General features: G+C 47.0%; 1 protein-coding gene across 3 annotated transcripts in view; it reads left to right on the forward strand.

The window, feature by feature from the left end:
• The window catches only part of ssbp4 (single stranded DNA binding protein 4), a 78714-nt gene that overhangs the window by 25156 nt on the left and 30226 nt on the right, over positions 1-23332 (forward strand). The window lies entirely within an intron of this gene.

A 23332-nucleotide genomic window follows, 5' to 3' on the forward strand; every position in this document is an offset into this window, starting at 1 on the left:
CGCTGCCACGCTTGTGTGCACATCAGGCACCCACACTTGTATGCAAATGAACACACACACACGCTCAAAGTAAGTGAGATGATACTGCATCATAAGGAGCGGGAACAGCCTGAAGTCTTGTACCTCTGTAAAGTAATTTAAGTGTTCTCTTTTGTCGCCTTAATTGTTGAAGTTGTGTTTCTGTCCTTCCTCTTCACATTGCCTTTTAATCATGTTTATTTCCTAAAAGAGATCCGCGTAGCTTATAGTCCTTTTTCTTTTTTCTTTTTTTTTTGCTGGAATTTGGATGTTCCTCAAACAAGTACTTTGTTGAGGAAACGTGTTTGATTATAAGAACATGGCACGTCTTTAGTAACTCAATATGAATGATTAAAGCGCATGAGCTCTGTGATGAAGAGAGCGCACGTATTGACGAGCGAGTGGGCACGCTCGCTCGCTCTCTCTCTCTCACACACACACGCGTTTTTGTTAACACGAAAGCCGGCGGGAGAATGACTCTCTGTTTTCTCCGTCTTCGACACACATGCACGTACTTCGACTCTGAGACAAACAGTCTTTCAGGAAGTGATCCACTCGGCCTCGTTGTCGCAGGCGCTTTGCTTTGCCCCAGCCCGAGGTCGCAACCCCAAACATCTGCGATTCGTGCCAATCCGGGGTCAGTGCCTGCGGAGAGTCACAGATTTAGTGCCACAAGTGCGTCATTCACGTCGCAGAACTTCAAGGACTCCGCTCAGGTCTGGGTTTACTGATGAAAGCTGTCACGATAATGGCTGAGACGGAGAGGTCAAATACGGAGGGGTGTTGTCTTTAGTTTTTTTAATTTAAAAACAGATCGAATTAAGAATTAGGGTATTGATATATGAAGGTATTAATTTTCACAGCATTTACTGCAACCAAAAAACATTAAATCCTCACTTTAAAGATGCCAAAGTGATCAAATGTGTCGTTTTTCCAATAGAAAAAATGAAGTTTAAATATAATAATCCACACAAAAAGATAAGGAAGATAAATGCTGATGTGCTCCCAGCATGCAGCGGGCTGTAGATAGATGGAGATGCCCCACTGGCTGTTGCCTGGGGATTCTTTGAGAGGGTTAAACATTTGTTAGGCTTGACCACAGTAACAGGTGGCACAAGGGGAGGAGCTGCGCTCTGTAAACAGCCGTTGATGGCCAAGCCTTTGTCTGGACTCTGTGTGTGATTTTTTTGTTTTCCATCCCGGCGACTCAGATGCTCGCCTGTCTCATTTGAACGCCACACGTCTGCTAAAAAAAAAAAAAACCTTCCTTTCCCTTTTCAAAGCCCTTTTTTTTTGTCTGCCTCTTTTTTTTTCTCCCAAAGACAAAATTTACTCGTCCTGCACCGTTTCCCTTGCCTCCCTTCCTCTCAGGTCTTTTTCACCGCCAACACCCCCTTCACCATCATCCACCCCCCCCACCCCCCCCCCCACCCCCCACCCTCCCCACACACACACACCTCCCCTGCCGCTCTTTCTTTCCTTTCCTCTGTGTTCCACGATCTCTTTCTTATTCCTCCCCCTCTCTCCTTTCGCCTCCCTCCTTCCACCCTCCCTCCCTCCCTCCCTCCCTCCCTCCCTCTCAGAGGAGATTGATTGGGTAATCTGGCTGGGTGCCAGCAGTGCCCGCTTCCTTGCTCGGGGGAAGGAGAGAAGCGGGGGCGACATGACGACATGCAGGAATAATAATAACATCCATAATATAGGCAGAGTAGGTATGGATGGAGGGATGAGGAGAAGGAGAGAGTGGAGGAATGGAGCCTGCGTTGGCACACTGATATCTTCTTCATACAGATCCTCCTGGCTGTTTTCAGTTTAAATATAGCCTACACACAAACGGCATGCCACAACATTGTGTCTCCATTCCTGTCCGTCTCTGTCTGTCTCTCTACGTTTCTGCCACCGCCGCCACCTCCTCCTCCGCTCACGCCTGTGTCGTCTTTTAATATCAAACAGTGCGTGGAGTGCAGGCTGCAGGCAGACGGGCGTCGAGCGAGAGGACGCCGTCTTTGTGTGCCGTTGTTTACCGTTGTTACAGTCTAAATGAAAAAGGCCAGTCGGCTCCTCTGTCTGTGTATACCTTTCCCTATCTGAGGGAGGCAACAAAGCCTGAAAGTGCTGCCCTCAAGCTGTGTGTGTGTTCGGCTGGAGGTCTGCAAGTGACAGAAGCGCAAGATCAAATATTGTTTATGATTCCCCTTCCTTGCAGGTTCATTCTGGGCAAGCTTAAACTGAGCCGCGGTTTAGCATTTGATCTCGACTCGGTAAGCGCGAGCTCCTGGATCTGTGTTTGACAGAGACAAGACACGGAGACGGACAGATGGAGACAACAATCCAGGGACAGAGACGGAACGACGCAGGGGAGAAGAGGCGGAAAGCAAGAGGGAGTTGGAGAAGGAGGGAGGGAGATGTGTCAGTGTGCAGGAAGAAAGAGGTGTCTGAAGGCGCTGGGGACTCTTTTTGAAGTCTGCGTTTTTTTTTTTTTCGTAGTTTATCTGAGTTTCGGTGCGGCCTGTGTGCGCTGCATCCTGCTAGCCGGAGCGGCGTAAACGCCATCACTCCGCCGGAGCAAAGTTATTGTAGAAACCAAACCCTGAAGCGTTTACTTTCCCTCCGTGCATGCAGATTTCCAACCCAGTCCCATTTAATTTCCCTAACCCAGTTACCCATGAATACCCTCTTAGTTGCAACATCATCATCCATAAAATTTGAACGAATGCTTTAAATGAATGCTACATCCCATTCTGGGAAATAGTGAAAACTCCTTGGGGCGTTTGTTTATCTCTCCCGCTGAAACTCGGGCGAACGCAGCCAATTCTCTCTCACTTTAGTCATTTTTCCGGAAATAAATTATGGTTCAATACGTTTTTTTTTGTTTTTTTTTTTGTTTAAATAAAAAGCAACATTCATCACTCGTTTGCTGTAACCAGATTACCGTGGAGAATTGAAGTGAGCAATTTGTAAAGGGGGGCTGGAGGTTTGAGGGCCACCTTCCCTGCCGGAGGTGTCTGTGACGCCTCTCCTGCCAAGCCTGCATCCCCTCACTCTGTGTTCAGACATTCTCACGCTCACACCGCTTCGCACACGCAGACACACACTCTCTCCCCCTCTCTCACCATATTTGAAGTTCCCTGACGCTAGTGACTCCCAAACCACGTCCACTTATCCATTTATCCATTGTGTAAAAACACGCCGTCCTGCATAAAACGGTGTAAATTACCGCAATTATGATGCTTTCTGCGTCTTTGCTTCTGCTTAGTTTGAACTTTTCTTTGGCAACCGGTGCTGACTTTGTGTTTTTATAACTTTGGTGTCCCGCGTCGCAGAGGAGAGGGCAGACCTAACTGGCACGAGGTTGTAACAGGGTGATGTAACTGGATTTTCTAAACAGAATTTTGCCGTTAAACCATTTTACTAAGAAAGTTTCTTCTAAGCGAAGCGACTCCGTTCGTCTCCAGTCGACTTTTCCAGCTGCGGAGCTCCCGGGTCTTGTTTCCCAGAGAAAGGCTTCGTTCACTCCTTTCCTGCCATTCCTCATTAGGTGTAAAATAGCGACAATGGTTGCAGTGATTGTCAGGCAGATCCCAGGGAGTGAAGCCTATCTTTCAACATATACCTCTGTTGGTTAACTCTGTGGAGTTCAGAAGCCGTCTCCTTTTCCTTTTTTACACCAAGTTCCTAAATTAAATCAGGCCTCCCTGGAGCTCCTGTTGTGGACATAGTACGAGAAAAGTTTGATTTTGGAATCAGGTTTTATTGCTCGCTGTTGAATGGGTCCATGAGTGCACGTTAACTGTGTGTTGAAGAGTTCCTTCTTACCTTAGCAAAGAGTGGCAGTGGAGGACGCAAAGAAGTGGGATGTTGTGTGAAAGCGTGTGAGGACCCGTTTAAAGACGGTGGATTAAATGTAAATATTTAAGATTGATTTCTCACACAATCAGATAAAATACATATACATCCTATATTTATTTCCTGTACTTAAGCATGCCATGTGGGCTTAATAGCAATCCACCCAAGAAAATACTACACAGGAGTACGCTCAATCAGACATGGAGGATTGTGACATAGAACCGATGACATATGTTTGTTTCTGGAGTACCAATCAGGCATAACATTATGACCACCTTCCTAATATAGCGTAAGTCTCCCTTGTGCCTTCAAAAAAAAACAGTTGTGACTCATCCGAGAATGGACATGGGTCTTCTGAGGGTGTCCTCTGGCAACAGGGTGTTGTTAGTGTGGGCCTTTGGGTCCTGTGTGTTGAGGAGGGGCCTCTGTGGATCATTGCCAGGTCCAAGAGTTTCCAAGTGTCCATGTTATTCACTTCTCCCCTCAGCGGTGTATGTATTCATGTATTCTTTATAAATCCTATTAGATAACGCTGCAAGTAGTTTTATTGGCCTCCTTTCTTTAAAGAGTTCTGTGTGTGTCTGTTTGTTCGAGGTAGATAAGAGTCCATAGTGTGTGAGCGCCTGTGTGTGTGTGTCTCATATTAAATTGGCTTCCAAATAAATAAATAAATATAACTGCATCCTGGACTTGTGTCAGTGTGGTTGTTCAGTTTTTTTAGGTTTCAGAGCCTCCTCTCAGCATCTTGTGATGGCACCAACTAGTGGTCATTTCAATTCCAAATGTCTTTACATTTGTCACTGCCGCTGCCAGAAGGCAGTGCGCATGGTGCTTTTTTAATTTTATTTAAAGCCAAAAATGAGTTCTACGCAACTGAAAATGAGCCAGTACAACTTTTAGGTAATATGAGTTGTGGAACTTCAATAAGCTGTTCTCTCAGTGACCAGCATTCATGTGCCTCAGGATTCACATCAGGACTTGTTGTTCTTTGTTTCACCACCGATCTCCAACTTACACAGGGACCACTGGCTTTGAACGTGTCAAAATGTAAATCCTGCACAGAAACTGAACTGCAACTGAATAATTAACAGCGACCGCGGCCATCTTCAGAAGTAAGTTAGAAAGAAGTAACTTCATCTTCACTTTCTCCCCTCAGCCAGTCATTTTTTTTCTTCCCCGTTCCAACAATCAGCGGTTCAAGTCGCATCTTTTGAAACGCTCCTTCTTCTTTTCTTTTTCGTATCTTTGTCCACGTTCACATTCTTCCCCTCCGCCGTCCTCCGCCTCACACAGACGCTCTGTCCTGGCCTTTCTCCTTTGCCTCTGCCTCTCATTGTAGCAGTGGGCAGCCTTGTAGTTGGCAGACGCTGCAGCCTGGCACAGTGTGTCCCTGTCTGTGTGCTGTCTGCTCCTCCTCTGCCAGTCCACCAGTCTCAAGTACCAGCTGGGCACCCCGACTCGCAACCAAAATAAACCGTCCGCCCTGAACCCATGGGTGTGCGTGTGTGCATGCATATGTACACGTCTGTGTGTGTTATTGAGCCTCGTTGAACCGGGCGGTGACACAAACACAGACCTTCCTGAGATGAATGGCCGAGATGTTCGCCCGTCTCAACTTTGCATTACAGTGAGGCCCTCCCTGCTCGGATTAAAGACTAAAACAATTACAAAGCCCTATTTGCAATTTAAATTCTCCTAAATGCAGACTTAATCCCCATTTTCCAAAGGCAGCAGTAGTGAGAGGCGGAATAAATGTGTGAGGGAGATCCAGTTCAACCCTCTGTTGGGCTTTCTGTTGCTGAAATAACACTTATAAGTTATGGAGGGAGGGGGCTCGACTTATATTTGGAGAAGTTGTTTCTGTTAAAAGCTCGTCTTTTTAATGACGGGATGAACGCACAGAATCAGCAGGGGACTTGCTGATTTTCCCACAGATTGCGTCGAGAGATGTACTCAGAGGTTGTCGCGGTTATGGCGTTTGCACGCGTGTGTATTTACATGTTCACATGTGCGTGCGTTAAGGTGTCCTGATAGCGGCGCCCACAGTGAGCCTGCTTTACTGCTGCCCAGGGTATATTTACAGACAGTGACTTTAATGCAGTGTAATGATTATTTTTATTCCAGGTACTTCGCCAGCCCGTTCACTCTGAGTGGAATGACTCCCCATTGGCCCGCTGATTACCTCTGTGGCTGCTGCCACACCTGGCTCCTTCAGCTTCGCCTCTCTCCCCACCATTATAACTTCAGCCCTCCCTCCTTTATTACTATACCTTCATCCCTGCTTCCCTCCCTTCCCCTTTCTCAGTAAACCTTTACTCATCAACTAGATTCAAAAGTGGGCTGTGCCTTCATTTTTTGGTGCCCTGCTCGTCTACACCTTTATCACCTTTATCCTTCCTTCCTTCCTTCCTTCCTTCCTTCCAAGCATTACAGAGTCAGACAGAGGTAACGCACACACTAATGAACCAAAACTTTATGATCACTTAGGGGTTGTGCAGATGTGGTTGATTATGTCACAGAAGCGTCGCATGTCAAGGTCTAGGATGCAACTGTTCTCACACACGCACTGCAGCCCTTTCTAAATAATAATAGATTCATGTAAATAAGAAGGAGACTTTCCAAATCAGTTGCAGACATTAAATGAATCCGATTACTTGATTAATCCTTCAGAAAGATTGTTTTGTTGCGTGACGTCCTTGGAAATGGGTACCTGTTTGAACACGACACAAACTCTCTAAAGAATACGCAGCGAGTGAGTGGGAACATTGATGGCATTTCTATCAGGCGACTGATGAGAAACTGGAAGAATACATACTAGAGTGAAGAAGAAGGGTAATTCAGACAGGGATGCTAATGAAAACATCTAACGAGAGAGTTGACTCTAGTCAGGGACTTGCGTCTCTAAGGGCTGACACCGAAACTGCCACGCGAGAAATTTTTTTCCCGGGCTAAATTACGAACCGGCCTCGTGCAGATACATTTTTGTTGGAAGTTGGTGGTGTGCAGTGACAAGCTGATGTCTGACACTTTGTCTGTGCGTGTCGGGTGAGACGGCGCCCAACTGTTTTCACCACCCCACTGACACGGTGACACCTCAGTCAACCATATGCATTCACTTCACAGAACCCCCTCAAAGACGTGACCAAGCGCTTCACTGACACCCGACCAAGTTGTAGTCGTAGTGTGACGAATCGGAGGTAGAGCTGTTACCTTTAAACCCTGCCAGGCTCCTCTGCTCAGCTCCACTTTCAGCTACGCACACCACTCTCCCTCAAAGCTTTTGTTCCTCCTCGTGCTTAATCTCATAACAGAAGATACTGATATAACTCTAATTACTTTGGGGGCAAGTAACCACAAGTATTTCTTTTCCGGTTGTGTCCAGTTTTTTGGGTTAAGATAATTTGGTATCTTCCTCCTGTGTTTTTCCCCTGCGTCCTCTTTTATCCACCCTCAGACTTATTCCTTCGCGAACAGCTTTACCCTTTAAAATACTCGCGGACCACGACTATTTTAAGCTCGTGCTCTGAAACTGAGTGCAGGTGTGACAGTGTGACATTTTTAAATGCACCTATAAGTTATGCTTCTAATAATAATCTGTCGTCTAGAGCCGCCCTCTGAAGCAGCCACATAAGTGCTGCCGGCTAATGGAAATCTCTAAATAATTTGTATGAGTTAATATTTGTCTGAACTAATCTCGAAATGCTCCTGAGTCTACATTCCAATCATAACAAAGGAAAAACCAAATAAGCGTCACTGCAGCTTGAGCTTGAGTGTCCGTGCTCCTTCCACTTCACACGTTTCCACAGCAAGTTAACCAGCGATCCACCTTAAAGAACAGCTTTGGAAGCTTTTCATAGACACACTGAGGAATGCTCTGTGTTGCTCAGGGTCTAAGGACAGAGACTTAAAAGCCCCTTGAGACATTTTTCTTATTCTTTTTTTTTCTTTTTTAAATTTGTTTTAAAAATACATTTGACTTGAATGAACCTGTTACGGCTCTTTATCGTTTTTAGTTGGAGAACGATTATATAAAGTTGCCTTCTTATTACCAAGTCCTCTAAACACCTACACGGCAAATGGACAGCGAGAACTCTTCTAAAGCAAACGTATAAAAGTCATGCAGCCTAAAATGTACTTATTAGCTTGTGCTTAATATTTGAAACCTTTAAACTGCTAATGGCTGAGCCTCTGGTGACCTGGGCTGCTGCGGATGAAAAGAATATTTTAGCGATAGTTACACAGGAGTGGGAGGGACGCCTGTGTCTTTATTACTGTCCACGACAATTCAGTGCGTAAAGAGTTTATGTGGAGCTGAATCACTGCAACGGATAAATTAACAGGGAGTTTCCTCCTTAAAACAGAATTTTGTAAAGGAAACGCGTATCACTGTGAAGACTTGCTGCGCTACCTCCGTCCATATCGACACCGATGCTTCTCTGGCTGTTGACCTCAGTTATGGCTTGTTAGGGCTTCTCATTTGCACAGTAGAGACAATAGAGCTTTAAAGAAACCTTTGTATTAGCGTATCTGTGTTTCTGCCCATTTGATGTTGTTCCCCTGACTGAGCTTGCGTTGCCCAGCTATTAGCCAGCCGCGAGGTCAGCGCGGGGCCAGAGGCTGCTTCAGCTGCTGTTCAGGGTTAATTCTTCCGAGAAGGATGGAAAATCCAAAAATCCACATCATGTACTTAGTAACAACTGCAATGTGTGAACTTGCAACCTCCACTGTTCTGTCTGGACGTAAGCCTTCTGATCAGTTATTTATATCTCGCTTGATTAAGTTCAGTGGATATATAGGGCAGCACATCTGTTTCAGCCCTGACTGGGTGTTTGGACGTATTTAAGCCTCGCTGGGTGTTTGCGCGTGTTAGCACGATAATGAAAAAAAGAAAGAAATGCCCAAAGACTGTTACGCAGTGACAGGTAACATACAGTACATGTGTTTCTCCTCTTATGTGTCCGGCCTGCACCATCTGCTGTGTTTTTAACACATCAGATCTGTACTGTAAAAGTGACATTTGGAATAGAGATCCACTACACTGCACTGCACCGCACTCTGTTACACTCTGAAAAGGTCAGCTGTCACTGAAGGAGAGTGTGCGACCAGCCGCCACTCCGCGAGCGCGAGACAGAAAAAGGAAGCGGCTTTGTTTGAACACTTGGGTCAATTCACTTTGGTGGCGTATGCTACATAGATTCCGGCTTCGTATTGACACGGTTTGGAGGATCGACTGGGTTTGTTTCTCTTCTGTGCGAAATGCAGTTCTGCTTTCTTCTCCGCTCAACCGAGCTGCTCTCTTCTGCGCTGAACTGTTCTGTTGGATGCTGTAATCTCTTCAGTGCATGGCCAGATTACTGTCTGCTCCATATTGTCTGGTGGCTGGCTGCAGGATGGAGAGATGGCAGGAGGAGGAGGAGAGAGAGGGAGGGATGGAGGAGGCTCTGCTCTGATCTGCCGCTACATAAGGAAGATTACCTTTTTATTAATGTATCCATCTGGACATTTGCTATATTTGGCTGTTTGTCCGGCCTGTTTGTTTTCAGGACATGGTGTATAAATCGTATGAGATTTGAATCTAAATAAATTAAGGCTGAGATCAGACATATGTCTCCTTTCCCAGGAGTTGTTAACAGAATGAATGAATAACACTGGAAGATGCGCTAATGAGATTAATCTGGAATATGTGTAGAATTCACTGTAATTTCATTGTGCTTTTTATCCAGAAATTATTCTCAGAAACAGAATTATTTTCAGTAAAGAAAAATGAGGAAATGTGAGTATTCATTGTGGCCCTCCACCTCCCTCCACCTCCCTCCACGCGTCTTCCTCTCCATCTCTTTCTGTCTCCTGTGCACTCCATGCAGAAATGATTTCCATTCCTGCTGAATTAATGAGGTTCTGCTGAACTGAGAAAAGGCAAAGGGAGTGTGTACACACACACACACACACACACAAAGGCAGACACACACTCAGACGCAAGCTGGGACACACATACACAGACACACATCGCACACTCACGCACTACATCCACTGTTAGAGCCATATTTTAGACTGCATTTCACACTCGCACATGCACAGTTTAAAACATGAAGAGATGTTTAGTTTTAACATAAATTTCAGGAAATGTAGACAAAGACGGTAAGTTGGACGGCAATCACAAATAAATTTGATCTAAAAGTTCAAAAATAAATAAATAAAAAAAATCTGCCTGCTGCTATTTCCTGAACAGCGCACACACGCACACACACACACACATGAACATGAAACATATACACACAAACATGAGTCAGGCCTCGGAGCTGGCTGGGCCCAGTCACCATGGTAACACATACTGTGTGTATTAAACACTACAGTGGTTTGGGAGTGTTGGAGGTCCCTACCCCATCCTCCTCACGCACACAGCCGCACACGCACACAAGGCACAACGGGCGCGTGTCAACACACACTTAAATGTCAGCGCAGGTTTCCCCCGCTCATTCCACGACAGCCTCTGGATCTGCTCCTTCTCAGGTCCACCTCTGCTCGGCTCTTCGTTTGTCTTCGTTTTCGTTAACTCCGAGCCAAGCAGGCACGAGACCGCCTCCACAACCAAAAAACGCCTGATGAGCTGACGGCTGGCTCAAGGCGGGTTCGTGCCGCATTGTAAACAGAGACAGTGGAAACGCACGTGAAGGAGCGCGCAGTCAAAAGGATGTAATTGCGTTGCGAGCGGCTGTTGTTGCGTGCCACTTGAAAGCCCCATCAAGGATCAGCCGAACAAAGACGAGTAGAAAGTACCGGCTGATTTTGATGAGATTCTACCTTTTTGAGATGATTTTTTTCCCCCCGAAGCACCGCTAATGTGTTGAGTTTTCAGGTGTGCTGCCTTCGCGGCAAGCACCAGCAGCATGAACACAGACCACCTCCAAACACAAATGATGCTTGAAACAACCTTTGCAGCGTGAGGGTCCCTTCAGATTAAACCGACTGTGCGGCTTGCTTTCTTTCAGTTTGGCTGCTTTTCTTTGTTTTTCTGCCTTTCTCACTTCCGTTCTTCATTAAATGCACATGATCATGCACATTCAGCCACGAACACCAAAAAGGCCACCTCTCTCCTTCTCTCCCCCCCTCTCTCTCTGCTGTCTCAGTGTTTTTCTTCCCCATTTATCATCACTGAAGCAAAGGAACCGATTCCAATTTCATGTGTTTTTATTCCATTCCTCCATTTGCTTATCCCCCCCCTCTTCCCTCTGTTTTGATCTGAGGCAACCAGTCAGCAGTCAATAATCTGTTAAATAGCATTGATCGCCACCATTTAGTTTCCTGGCCAGCTACTTAGGTTGTAAAGCTGATCAATGGCTTTGAATGGGAACCACCTAGATAGTGGATTGACTGCTGGGACGCGTACTGCAATCATATCATTTGTCTTCATTTGCTGTTCAATTATTTGTTGTAATAGCTGCTGTCAAAAACAGCCCCATGCTGGCCCGCCGTGGCACACCGAGCCTAAAACCGTAGAGAGCACGCTGCGCCGCCGTACCCGCCGCGCTCCGTTCACCTTGACTCCGAGCGCCTCCCTCGCTCGCGCCGCTGCTGTGCGATGGCAGAGGAAAGACATTACACAGTAAACAGCGTGAGAGGAGCAGTATCACATGTTGAAATGAATACAGGGTCGTGTTCCTGTCGGTTCCTGTGTGTGTGTGTGCGTGTGTGTGCGCGTGTGTGGAGGGGGGTTGATTTTAGTGAGTGTGATCTGTGAGTGCATGCAGATGGTGCCCATGGATGTGTGGAAGAAGTCTGACCCAGACTGGACTTCCTCTTCCCAAGAGCCCCTTCCTGAATTCATCAATCAAACTGCCCGTGGGCCACGGCTGCATGTGTCCACATGCATGTACACTTGTGAGGTTCGTTGCCTTCTTTCCAGAGCGGTGGCGACATTCCTTACTCAGTCATTTGGTACAGTAAAGCATTCATTGTAATCCATTCATTTGTAAGGAAATGTTTACTATACAAAAGGGTGTAGAGTTAATGGTGCCCTGTACTCAGTGTATTAATAATACACCGAACCACAGGGATCAGTGTTCTCTTATTGCATCTATTTAAAAAAACACCAACTATTTATTGATTAGTTAGTTAATAAATGATGGCCCTTAAGTGGCTACCTATCCATGGGTTTGTCTGCTTGTCTCATCTGACCACAAGTGTTGTCTTCTTATGCTGGGAGCCCAAACATCGCTCACCAGAGTAAAAAATAAAAGTTTGTCATCTTAGTTTTAAGCAGTTTTTTTTTCTCCCACACTCTTTGAGTTGACGTGCCATTTCAACATTAAAGCGTCCCTCCTGCGGAGTTTCATCTATGTTGCACGCGGCGGCGGCTCAGTCTTCTTCTACTTTTGTGGTTTTGTTGTGTGTTGTGTTTCCAGAGTGAGGACATTCAGATCCATTCACTCAACTTCCCTCCAACTTTCTTTTTTTGTTTTTTTTTTTTACCACTGTACCTATTTCTCTCTTTAAATCTCTCTCTCTCTCCCTCTTTTCTTCTCCTCCTTCTACCTCCCCTGGTTTTATTGGAGAAGGAGTGTCCCCCTCCCCCTCACTTGTTTGAAGTGGCCTGCTCATATATCACAGCCTTCCCTCGCAGGATATCCTCCCTCTTCCTGCCTCTCCCTCTCTCACTCCTTTTCTCCCTCTTTCCCTCCGTATTTACTAGGGTGGTCAGCCGGGGGTTGGGATGGGGGGGAAGGAATACCTGCTAACTCTACTTCTATTTTACACTTTTCAACTCTCTTCCCATATACCCAGCAGACACGCTCCCACACACACGGGCGATAATGCTGGAGTTCTGCTCAGAGGAGCTACACTTGATGGAGTGAAGGTTTTCGTATTGTTTAGCAAACAGACAGATGTGATGCAAACCGATCAGGCATAACATTATGACCACGTCCTTATGTCCTAATATTGTGTCCACAGATACTTGATCAGTTTGGGATCCAGTGAATTTGGAGGCCAGGTCAACACCTTGAGATGTTTAGTTGCTCCAAAAATTGTTTTTGTGTGTGTGTGTGTGTGGCTGTTGACATCAAGGAGTGTTGTGGGGTGGGGGTGTCTGGTCTGGTCTAGGTGGGTGCTACATGTCTAAGTAACATCGACACGAATGTCAGATCCAAAAGTTTCCCGGCAGAACATTGAATTGTCACAAGATGGCCAATGATATTTACTTCTCCCGTCAGTGGTTTTAATGTTATAGCGGATCGATGTAAGTGGTCTTGCTGAGTTGTTTGGAGTCACATTTCCTGAACTCCTGAACCCTTTTCACAATACAATAAATTTCATTTATGTGGACTTTCTGGATTTGATTAACTTCAAAACTACCTGGGAAGTATAATCGCCGCGCGCCTGAAAAAGCACTCTGCCATAAAGCGCAGGGTGTAGTTCAATTTATTCACTTACTGCTGATTTATTTTAAGACTTTTTTAATGAAATTAGTTTCTCACATTAAGACTGAAGCCTGGACTAATTGTGACTTTACATTTGTGTGCAGAGACTCAGCGCATTTACAAGCAATTGGACTCTTAAGTGGCGGCTGGAAGTACACTGATTATTGAAACTGTCATGTACACAAATTGACTTGTTTATCTTATTTGCATTAAGGTCATAATTGTAGGGTAACAAGATTAACGGGGCTGAGATGCTCATCAATGTTTCAAATTACTCACGTGTGCGCGGCGTCTTTGGTTTTCTCTTGTCGTGGCACTCGCGTTTTAATTAAATAAAAACGAGAGCATCAACACATAACTGCAAAAAAAGAGCGAGTGACAGAGAAGTCCCTCTCAGCAACTGTTTGCTAACATGATCTCATCCCAGAATCATTTGTTTTAAATTATAGTTCTGGTTTTCAAACTGCTCTTAGTGGGCCAGAAGCGTAGTAGATTTACGTCAGGATGTGAATGAACGGTCACCAATTTGCATTGTGTGACTAATGAAAGTCCTGGTTGGTGCAGTCGTCCACATTTAACGGTGGCACTGACTCATTTCGCCCTTTGTGTTTGATGTCTCCGACACTGCTGCTGAGATTTGAACGCGGCATGAGGCGGTGGCGCATTTCGCCGCGCATCGCTCCCTCGCTTTTCATTACTGGGTAGTGGCCGCGGTCCCAGGTCAGAGCGAAATGACTGGAAGGATTCGGCGCTGATTGGCCATGAGGGAGACGGTGTCATTTTCATACGAATTTTGCAGACAACAAATTTGATCATTATGTGAACGTGAGGGCGTACTTGTGCATAGTTTCCCGTTATGTTCATTTTATTCGCCGCAGAAGCTCTGCCGCCAGGATTACCCCACTGTCCTTCATCGCTCCCTCTCGTAACACAGTTTATTTGACTCTCATTCGTCCTTAATATCTTTCCTTTATGAGATTCATTATTCACTCCCTCCTTTCCTTTAATTCAACCCCGTGCCGCCTCTCTCTGCTTTTCTGTCTTTCTCCTTGTTTCCACTCCTTTGTTTTTCTCTCTCCGTGCCCTTGTTGTCATTTAGCTACTTCCCCATGCTCTGCCCTCCCCCTCTTTTCTTCTTCCCCTCCTCATTCACTTCCGTCGCTGTCTTACATTTTCTCTCCCCCCGTTTCTCTTCCTCCATCCTTCTGCCCTTTTACTCCTCTGCCCACCCCGCTTCCCCTCGTCCTCTCCATCCCTCCATTCCTCGCTCTCTTCAGCTCAGGACAAGGAGGTGAAAGCCAAGCGGATTACAGTGGCAGTTTAATCTGGCTGACCCACCAAGGGATTGCTCTCTACTTTGCTGTGAGGCTGCGGGGCTGGAGGGCAACAGAGCTGGGTGGGTGGGTGGGACGGCTGGTTTACACCGAGGGGTGGGGGAGCAGGGGGAGAGGAAGGAGACCAGGTAGTTGAGGGGGTCGTACAGAAAAAGGAGCAAGGGGAGGGAGGAGAGGAGACGGGAGGAGGATGGGAGCGGTTGAATTTGGAGATTTTTTCCTGTTTGTCTTGAGCTGAGCTGAAATGCTCTCCAGGACAAGACTACTTGAGTGCACAAACGTGTGTGTGTGTGTGTGTTTGTGTGTCTGGTGCCAGAGGTGGGGGAAGGGCTTTGGTTGTTATTAAGAGATGGAATATTAATGCTACTTTGCCTCTAATTTCTTTCCATCTGTCGTCAAGTTGTCCTCTGTGCATGCATGTGTGTGTGCGTGTGTGTGTGTGTATCCGTTTCTTCGTCTATGAATAGATACTCTTCAGATATTAACAGACAATTAGTCTGTTCTGTGTTTCAAAGAAAAAAAAAACACAAAAAACGTCCTTGGTGCGCGCGGTTTTTTTCTTCCCCTTTTTTCTGGAAACTTCAAAATCTCATTTTGCTCCATCTCGTCAAAGTCATCGTGTGTCGTACGCGGTGAACGGCCAGGCTGAGGCCTCCACTAATTCGGTCTTCGTCGGCTGTTGCAGTTTTTTAATTTTTGTTATTTATTTATTTATTTTTTACTGCTATTTTTAATCTCTTGAAACATGAAGAGCTAGGATAATGTGGTGATTAACAACAGAAGCTAGGAACAAGTCACAGGTCGTTCTACTTAAAACAAGAAAAAAAATGAAAACGCAGCATTGTCATGATACACCGATCAGCCACACCATTACAGACGGGAGAAGTAAATAACACTGGCCAACTTTAGGACTCAGCAGCAGGATGCAGCCTGACACAGACACACAAAAACAGTTTAGGAACAACTCAAAAAACCCGATGAACAGAACAAGGTGTTGACCTGGCCTCCAAATTCACTAGATCCAAACTGATCAAGTATCTGTGGGATGATGGACAGAGGCCCGTCCCCTCAACTCATAGGAACCAAACACCCCCACTACACTACACTACACCCCTCAGAAGACCCAAGTCCATTCTCTAATGAGTCACAACTGTTTTGGAGGCACAAGGAGACCTACACAATATTAGGCAGGTGGTCATAACGTTATGCGTAATCAGTGTTTACTGTATTTCTATACAGCGAATACAGTAACACATTATAATTGCATGTCTTGTCTTCAGTTGTCTAATAAAATGTCACTCACTGCTGTTCACTATGCTGTGAGTGTGTAGAAATAAGTGATCGCAGGTCAAACGTAATGAACCAGTCAAGAGGGTCGGCCTCGATCAAACGGGGTGTTAATAGCTGTCAGAGCGCAGGGTGGACACTGTTTAGGCGCCGAGTGTCTTAACCTGCGCCGCCAAGTGGCTGCAGACTAGACACATCCACCCAGAAGAAAGTTTGGCGGCGGCCTTGAAATGCTGAAACAAGTCTGACGACGCTTTGCTGTTTTATTGTCCTAAATGGCTTGTTGTACAGTGCTGAACGCAGCACGGGGGTCTGAGGCAAGCTGTGTCTGCAGCTCTGTTTGCCTCTACAATGCCTTTCATGTCCCTCATATCAGCCTTCCTTTCATCAGTCCACCCCCGCTGCGCCGTTTCGGAGGAGGGGTCCAGTCGGCGAGCCGGATTAGCTTCCAACTGGTGCTTGTCCAGATTCAGATTCTGAAGGGGGGCTTAACCAACCTCGCCTCAGAAAAGACGAGAGGAAGGAACAGGAGGGAGGGAGGAGAGGAATAGAGCTCCTGTGGGGGTGACGCTCCTCTTCAGTTGTTTACCTTGCAATTAAACGTGCTGGATGGTCCTGTGAAAAAGAGGAAAGAGTCAAGTGTGTGGAATTTGGTGCAATAGGCCACCCCTGATAGAGGAGCCGACGGGGTTCATTATACAGTAGGGAGGGCCTGGAGTGCTGCTCAACACCTGCTCTATTGGAATCGTTGCGTATTCACACACTGTACAGCATTAAAATGTATAAAAGCAACTCCCATACTGGGAGTGTCATGGTCAGGGCGCAGACGATACTGTCGACCAATCAGCAACAGATGCCCCCTGGAGGTAAATGATCTAGACTGTGAATACGTGTTTTTGTGAGTGTGTGTGTGTGTGTGTGTGTGTGTGTGTGTGTGTGTGTGTGTGCGTGTTGTTCCCTGGCACCGTGGTTAACACAGACGCTCCAAGCTGCTGTCAATGTCTCGCCACCCTGTGACATGGCTGCTCGGGGACCTTATTTTAGGCCACACCAGGTGCAAGTGTTTTGGGCTGGTTACATGATCTTGGATGAATGTGTGCGGTGGGTTAGTGTGCGTGTGTGGGGGCGCGTGTGTGTGTGGTGGGTTAGCGTGTGCAGGCATATAAAGCACCGTGATTGTGTGCTGGGTCAGTGTGTGTCTGCATGCTGGAGTCCAGGAAAGGTCAGAGATTGGGTGGAGGTGCCAAGAATAGGGGTGTGAGATGCCTGGGTGTCTACAGGGGCATGTGACACGCACGCACGCACGCACGCACACACACACACACACACACAAAGACACACATATGCAAGTGAAAGGCCTTCGAACCAAAAGATAATTCAGAACAAAAGCTGGACAAAGTCGGGAATCTTTGTCCCCCTCTTCCTCCTTCTCCTCCTCTTCCTCCTCTCTGTGCATCAGATCTTTGCCCAGCTCTGTTTTCCTCCTCTCCTCTCCTCTCCTCTCCTCTCCTCTCCTCTCCTCTCCTCTCCTCTCTCTCCTCTCCTCTCCTCTCCTCTCCTCTCCTCTCCTCTCCTCTCTCACGTAAACACGATGCTGCTTTCTGGATCTGGGATGCCTGAGGGACAGAGCACAGACAGGAGCCCCGTCACCATGACAACAGCTTCTCTGTGCTGCCTGACACCCAGACGCCATTGGCTGAGGAGTGTTGGGGGAGGGGGAAGAGGAAGGAGAGAAAGAGCGAGAGAAGCGGGAGTAAGTTAAGCAAGGGGTAGAAAGAGAGAAAGGGTTGTGTGTGTGTGTGTGTGTGTGTGTATGTGTGTGTGTGCGTGTGTGGTGGTGGTGGTGGTGGGGAGGGTTGCGTGAGGGAAAAAAAAGGCGATAACGGAGGCAAACGACCCCATTTCTCCTCACGGGGCTGCGCCTGTGCCCGTTCGTTTTCTTCTGCTGGTTGGATATAAAGAGGGAGAAGGGGGAGCAGGAGGTGGGAGAGAGGGCAGAGAGAGGGGAGGCATGGGGGGGGGGGGAGCGAGGAGGAGCAAGAGGCCAGCGTGTGTTAAAGGGAGTGGAAGCATGTGTGTAAATGATCTTCTCAGGGTCGTATAATCAAGCTGCCGCTCCAGGTTGCGTGTTAATGTGCGCACACATCTGTGGTCACTCTCTGCATACACGCGCTGTGCGTATGTGTGCGTGGCTGCACGCATGAGTTACCGTCCACCTCACCGGCCGTATCAGTCTTCATCCGTCACAAACGTCTTCCTTTAAGGCTTCCTGTTTAAGTCTGCCTGGAGCTTTGGTAGTTTCTTAATCTTTCGCTGCCACACGAAAGGGAGCCATGCGGAATAATAAATCTTTTTTTTTTTTGCTCTTCTCGGACAGAAAAACATGTTTAAGCGCACAGACACGCGGTAGGAGGCTGTCTCCGGCCTCTCGTGAGGAACATCATTTACATGCTCTGCTCCAATTGGTCAGCTCTGACGTAGCCACTGTAGTACGCACGGAACATTTTTTATCTTTTTTTTTTTTTTAAACAAATAATGAATGGGACCAATGTCACGCGCTAATATACAGGTTCTCGTGGTGTGAGACTTGAATGGCTCCGCAGATGTGATTGTGCGGTGCTGAAAGCGCGTGGCTGCATGTTCTCGGTGAATTAATAGAGTTGTTTTCAATGCTTTGATCCAGCATCGCTATCTGCATCCAAGAAGGCAACTTTTGTAGATTAACACGCTGTTGAGGACACAGAGTGGGACGGGGAAATGAATGTGAGGTGGCCGGTGTAGATGTTCCTCCAATCTTCAGTGTATTAAGCTCAACCCAATAAAACGAGGAAGCTAATTGAAGTCAAATTGTTTGTTATGCTGCCAAGCTAACCAGTAAGTGAAACCCATTAACACGTTTTATCAAATCCCGTATTTTTAATAATGAAATATTTCCTGGTTCTTTGCCCTAGTTTGTTCCAGGAGGACACGCTGCCTCCGCTAATGTTTTTTTTTTTTTTTTTTACTCCCTCCCTTTTGTTGTTTGATGGTGTGAGCATCAGAGTCGCAGAAGCCGTGCGTTCTAGCCGGCCGCTGATGTGGCTCAAATATTTTCCGGTGTTTGCGTTACTGTACCTGCAGAAAAAGGCTGCGAAATGCAATGCACCATGTTTATGTGTAGCTTGGCAGGCTGCCCGCGCTGCTTGAAGGGGAAACAGCAAATGAAAAGTGTGTGCGATTTTTAATTTTTTTTTGTGTGTGTGTGTGTGAAGCGGAGAGAGAGAGAGAGAGAGAGAGAACGTGGTGTGTGTGTGTGTGTGTGTGTGTGTGCTCGTGCATGCGTGTGTAACTCGGCGTGTAGTGGGTCTTCCTGCCGTTCTGTGATCACTGGCATATTTAGACTAATCATTGAAGAGGGGGAGCATGTGTCTCCATGAATATGATCTCGGGTGCAGCATGCTGTGTGCCTGGGCCCGTGTTTGCGCGCGTTTGTGTGTGTGGTGTGTGTGTGTGGATGCGTGCGCTCGTGCGCGCGTGTTTGTGTGTAACCACAACTCACACAGGGGGCATAAATGTCTCAGGCTGTGCTAGCACACGTGTTGGTGTATCCATTTGCAGGAGGCAAAATTTTAGACACACACATGTTGCGAATGGCAGAGCGGTGAAGTAGGGGAGGTTGGGTCCAAATCAGAACCAGAAGTTGAAGCAGGGTGACGGAGCGGAGGCTCGGAGAGGGGGGTCGGCGAGTGTGTGTGTGTTGCCGTGCTGCACACCCATGTCTAGTCTGTCTGTCTGTTGGTGTGTGGAGGTGAGGGGTGGGGAAGAAGGACCTGGACTTGGGGTTGGGGTGGGCGTAAGGAGGGATGCGGGGTGTTCAGTGAGTGAGAGAAAATAACCCCCCCCCCCCTTTGCTGCCTGCAAACAGGAATGAAACAGTAAGCATGTTTCACCTCAGCCATTAATCCTTTCTACTGACTGGAGACTCGAACCAAACACAAAGAACACGGTCTCTCCTTTTATTCAGATCTCTCCATTTTCTTCTCTCAGTTTCTCAGCGCTTCCCTTGTATTCGCTCTGTTTCCCTCCTTCTTGTTCTCTTCTCTCTGTTGCTATCTCTCGCAGCCTTTATCTTCGTGCCTCAGTCTGTGTGTGTGCGTGTGTGTGTGTGTGTGTCGTCCCCTCTCTGGTTCTCTCTCTGTGCGTGCCACTGCTGTGCTATGCTGGCTGAGACTATGCTGGGGATATTTCTGTCAGCCTCTATTTATTTATTGATGGCGATGCTGGTGAGAGTTCGCCTGCCTACATGTGTGCTTGTGACAAGAGAGAAGGGAGGCTGCTCGCTGGAAATCTTTACCCCCTCTTCCTCCCCTTCATCCCCTCGACTCGTCCCCGTGCCCCTCCAGAGTAAATATTTGTCAACCTCCGTCCTAATGACAGAGCAAGGCCGACCCAGGAAGTGTTAGCTCTTTGACCCCTGTGCAGATGAACGGGAACCGGCTGCTCCCTGCTCTCCGTCTTGTCTCATGTGGAAGATGAAAGGCTGGTGTCACCGAAATGGAAGTTTAAATCATCCCAGAAAGAGCACCTCCCTGACGCCACTGTCTCTGACAACAGGCTATTGAAAGCTATGAGGCTCGCTGCCTGGTTACTGAAATAGTTCCTGGAAGGAAGAATGCAAATAGAGGACATTAATGTCAGTCCTCATTGTACGCCGGGCCCCGCTGAACTCTGGGAGCCTGCCGACTGGTGGTCCAGAGGTCAACAGGTCCCACCGAGGCTGTTTATCTCCCAGTGTGCCTCCGAGGGGCAGGCGGTGCTCGAGTGTGGAGAGGTGGGATGGAAGATGGGGAGGTAGGAGGCAGGAAGTGTCACTTCCAATGATGGTTGATTCTCTGTCTCTCATCCTCCCGATTCTACGTCTGGTCATCGTCGGTAAAGTGGCAGGACTGGGTTTAGGTTTTGTTTTGTTACATCCAGATCGATTTTTAGAAAACAAAACAAAACAAAACAAAAAAACCTATGACTTTTGCAATTTGCATCCAAACCCCATTTGGAGGAAGTTTTTAATTGTGAGTCTAATTAGATTTCTCCTGGTTCGTCTCAGTCTGGGCGACTGCGGATGCTCAACTTTTGCATAACCTCACAATGTGACACTTCACAAGACGCTGTTTTGTGTCGAAGTGCAAAATCAATTTTCTGATCGCACATTCACATTCGTGGGAGGTTTGCACAGGCAAAGATGGGAGGAATTCACTGGAACAAGATCATTTATGGCCACTTCACAAGCGGATATGAACATACAACTTAGACTTGATCGCTTGCAAGTAACAGTGTGGGCAGTGTGTCCTGAAAGTCGGATTTGAGAAACAAGTGATGACTGCCTGCTGTCTGAACAAAGTCCGTTCATATTTTTGTTTTTTGTTGCATTGCTGGGCTCCTTATAACGGCAGTGTTACATAGCACTGGGTATCGGTGACTGACGGCAGCACCACAGACAGCGGCATCAACAAACGCTACCAGCATCAGAAACTTGTGAGAGGAAACACAGACAGCAGGTCCTTCTCCCCGCGGTGTGAAGTTAGAATTTATTACACAGCCTACAGTGTAGCTAACCTCATAACCCTTAATGTGGACTAGGAGTGTTTTTCCCCACATAGTGGCCCTTATTTATGGTTTGTATGATGTTACATGATGGCCATAGCAGAAGTTTACACTTGAAACACATGTACTGACTCAACTGAAAAGGCTCATAGGTCAGCTAAAGTAATAGGAACTGTCAAGCACTTTCTTTTCCTTGTTACCTAAAGAAACCCCAGCCCCCTCCCCTCCAACCTACGCCCCATCCCATTTCCCTCCTTATCAGCTCCCTGCACTTTCTCCTCCACCTCTTCTCCTATACGCTCCTCACTCACTTTCTTTTTATTTTCCTTCTTGTTTATTCGCTTTTTTCCCCTGTCCTCCGCACACCTTTGCCTCCTCTTTCTGTCTGCCTTTCCACCTCCATTTTCCCCTCTCGCCCTCTCCTCAACATACCTCGGGGCCCTCGGAGTTTCAGCAAGTTCCACAGACCGTCCATTGTCTTGGGAATGTGGTTTGCTGTCTCCCCTCACCTCCTCCTCCTCCTCCTCCTCCTCCCGTCTGGTGGGGGACAAGGTTAGGTGGTGTTCAGCTCCCGGGTCCTGAAGGCCACTGGGTTTAAAGACTGTAACCTGGCTAACCCCAGGACCTGCACCAGGACGTGACAGCTGATCAGTCTAAACTTGGCATTAGACATGAGGCAGAAATCTGAACAGTGTTTAGAGAGGACAGATGATACTCGACACTCGTACTGTATTTGTCCTCTGTTACAATGTACGTACTCTGGACAATTTAAAGTCATGGATTTAAATATAAAGCGAAAAAAAAAATCAGCTTTATTTGCAGGGAAACATGCTAGAAAACTCCGTGAAAGTTTTTAAAGGCGTATGAGACAAACAACAAAACGTTGTTGGCTGCTGTGTCCATGTGAGGTGGAGGAGTAACTCTGACAATTTATGTTTAGCGTGAGGCACGATCAGAGTCTCTGTCACCTCCAGCGAACAAGCTTCATGTGGAGTTTTATTTGAATCCGATCCCCTCCGTCGTGACTTATGAGGTGGAGGTGGTCTACACGGAGGTGCCTCTGGGGTACAAAATGGAAATTGGTAACGTGTGTCTTGAGTGTGTGCTTCTAAATGTGTGTGTGTGTGTCTCCCATGCCCAACCCCCCAATGTCTGGCGCTCAGGAGGACTGCTCCTTTGGGAATGCCTCTTCCTGCCTGGCCCTAGACACACACACACACACACACACATACACACACACACACACTTTAAAATAGAAATGGGGTGAGTGGATCAGACTGATGGTTTTAAATGTCTGGAGTGTGTGTGTGTGTGTGTGTGTTGCTAAACATAATCAGTCAGACACAAACTCAGCTCGGTGGAAGTGGGAATTTGGTTCTTTCCATTGTTACAGTGGGACAGAGTAAATTGAATTCAGTCCAGAGCTGCTGGAGTGGACGCTCCCTGTCTGTTTGCTCAGCTCATTTTCTCTACGACTACATTATACAGATTAATATATGGTAATTTTTTTTAACAGTTCTGAGCTCAAGGCGCGTGACACCAGCGTTGAGGTCCACCGTGTTGCGGTAGGCACTATGGAATGTGTACGGCCCGGCGGTAACTCCCCGACTGCTCTTTCTATTTTTTATGTTCGCGCTATACGGCACCACCACTTCCCTCGCCTTTTCATCTTGCACCTTCTGAGCTCTGCAGAAATAAAATCCAGTTGTGCGAGCATAACACAAGAAAAGGAGAGCGAGAGAGTGAAAAAAGAAGAAGTGAGCGGGAGAATATGAAAGAAAGCCAAAGAATAAGGAGGAGGTAGATATTGCTAACAAGGTTGCCAGAGACTCTTTTCATTTTTAATAGTCC

This window comes from Mugil cephalus, chromosome 6 (assembly GCF_022458985.1).
Source record: "Mugil cephalus isolate CIBA_MC_2020 chromosome 6, CIBA_Mcephalus_1.1, whole genome shotgun sequence".
Lineage (NCBI taxonomy): Eukaryota > Metazoa > Chordata > Actinopteri > Mugiliformes > Mugilidae > Mugil > Mugil cephalus.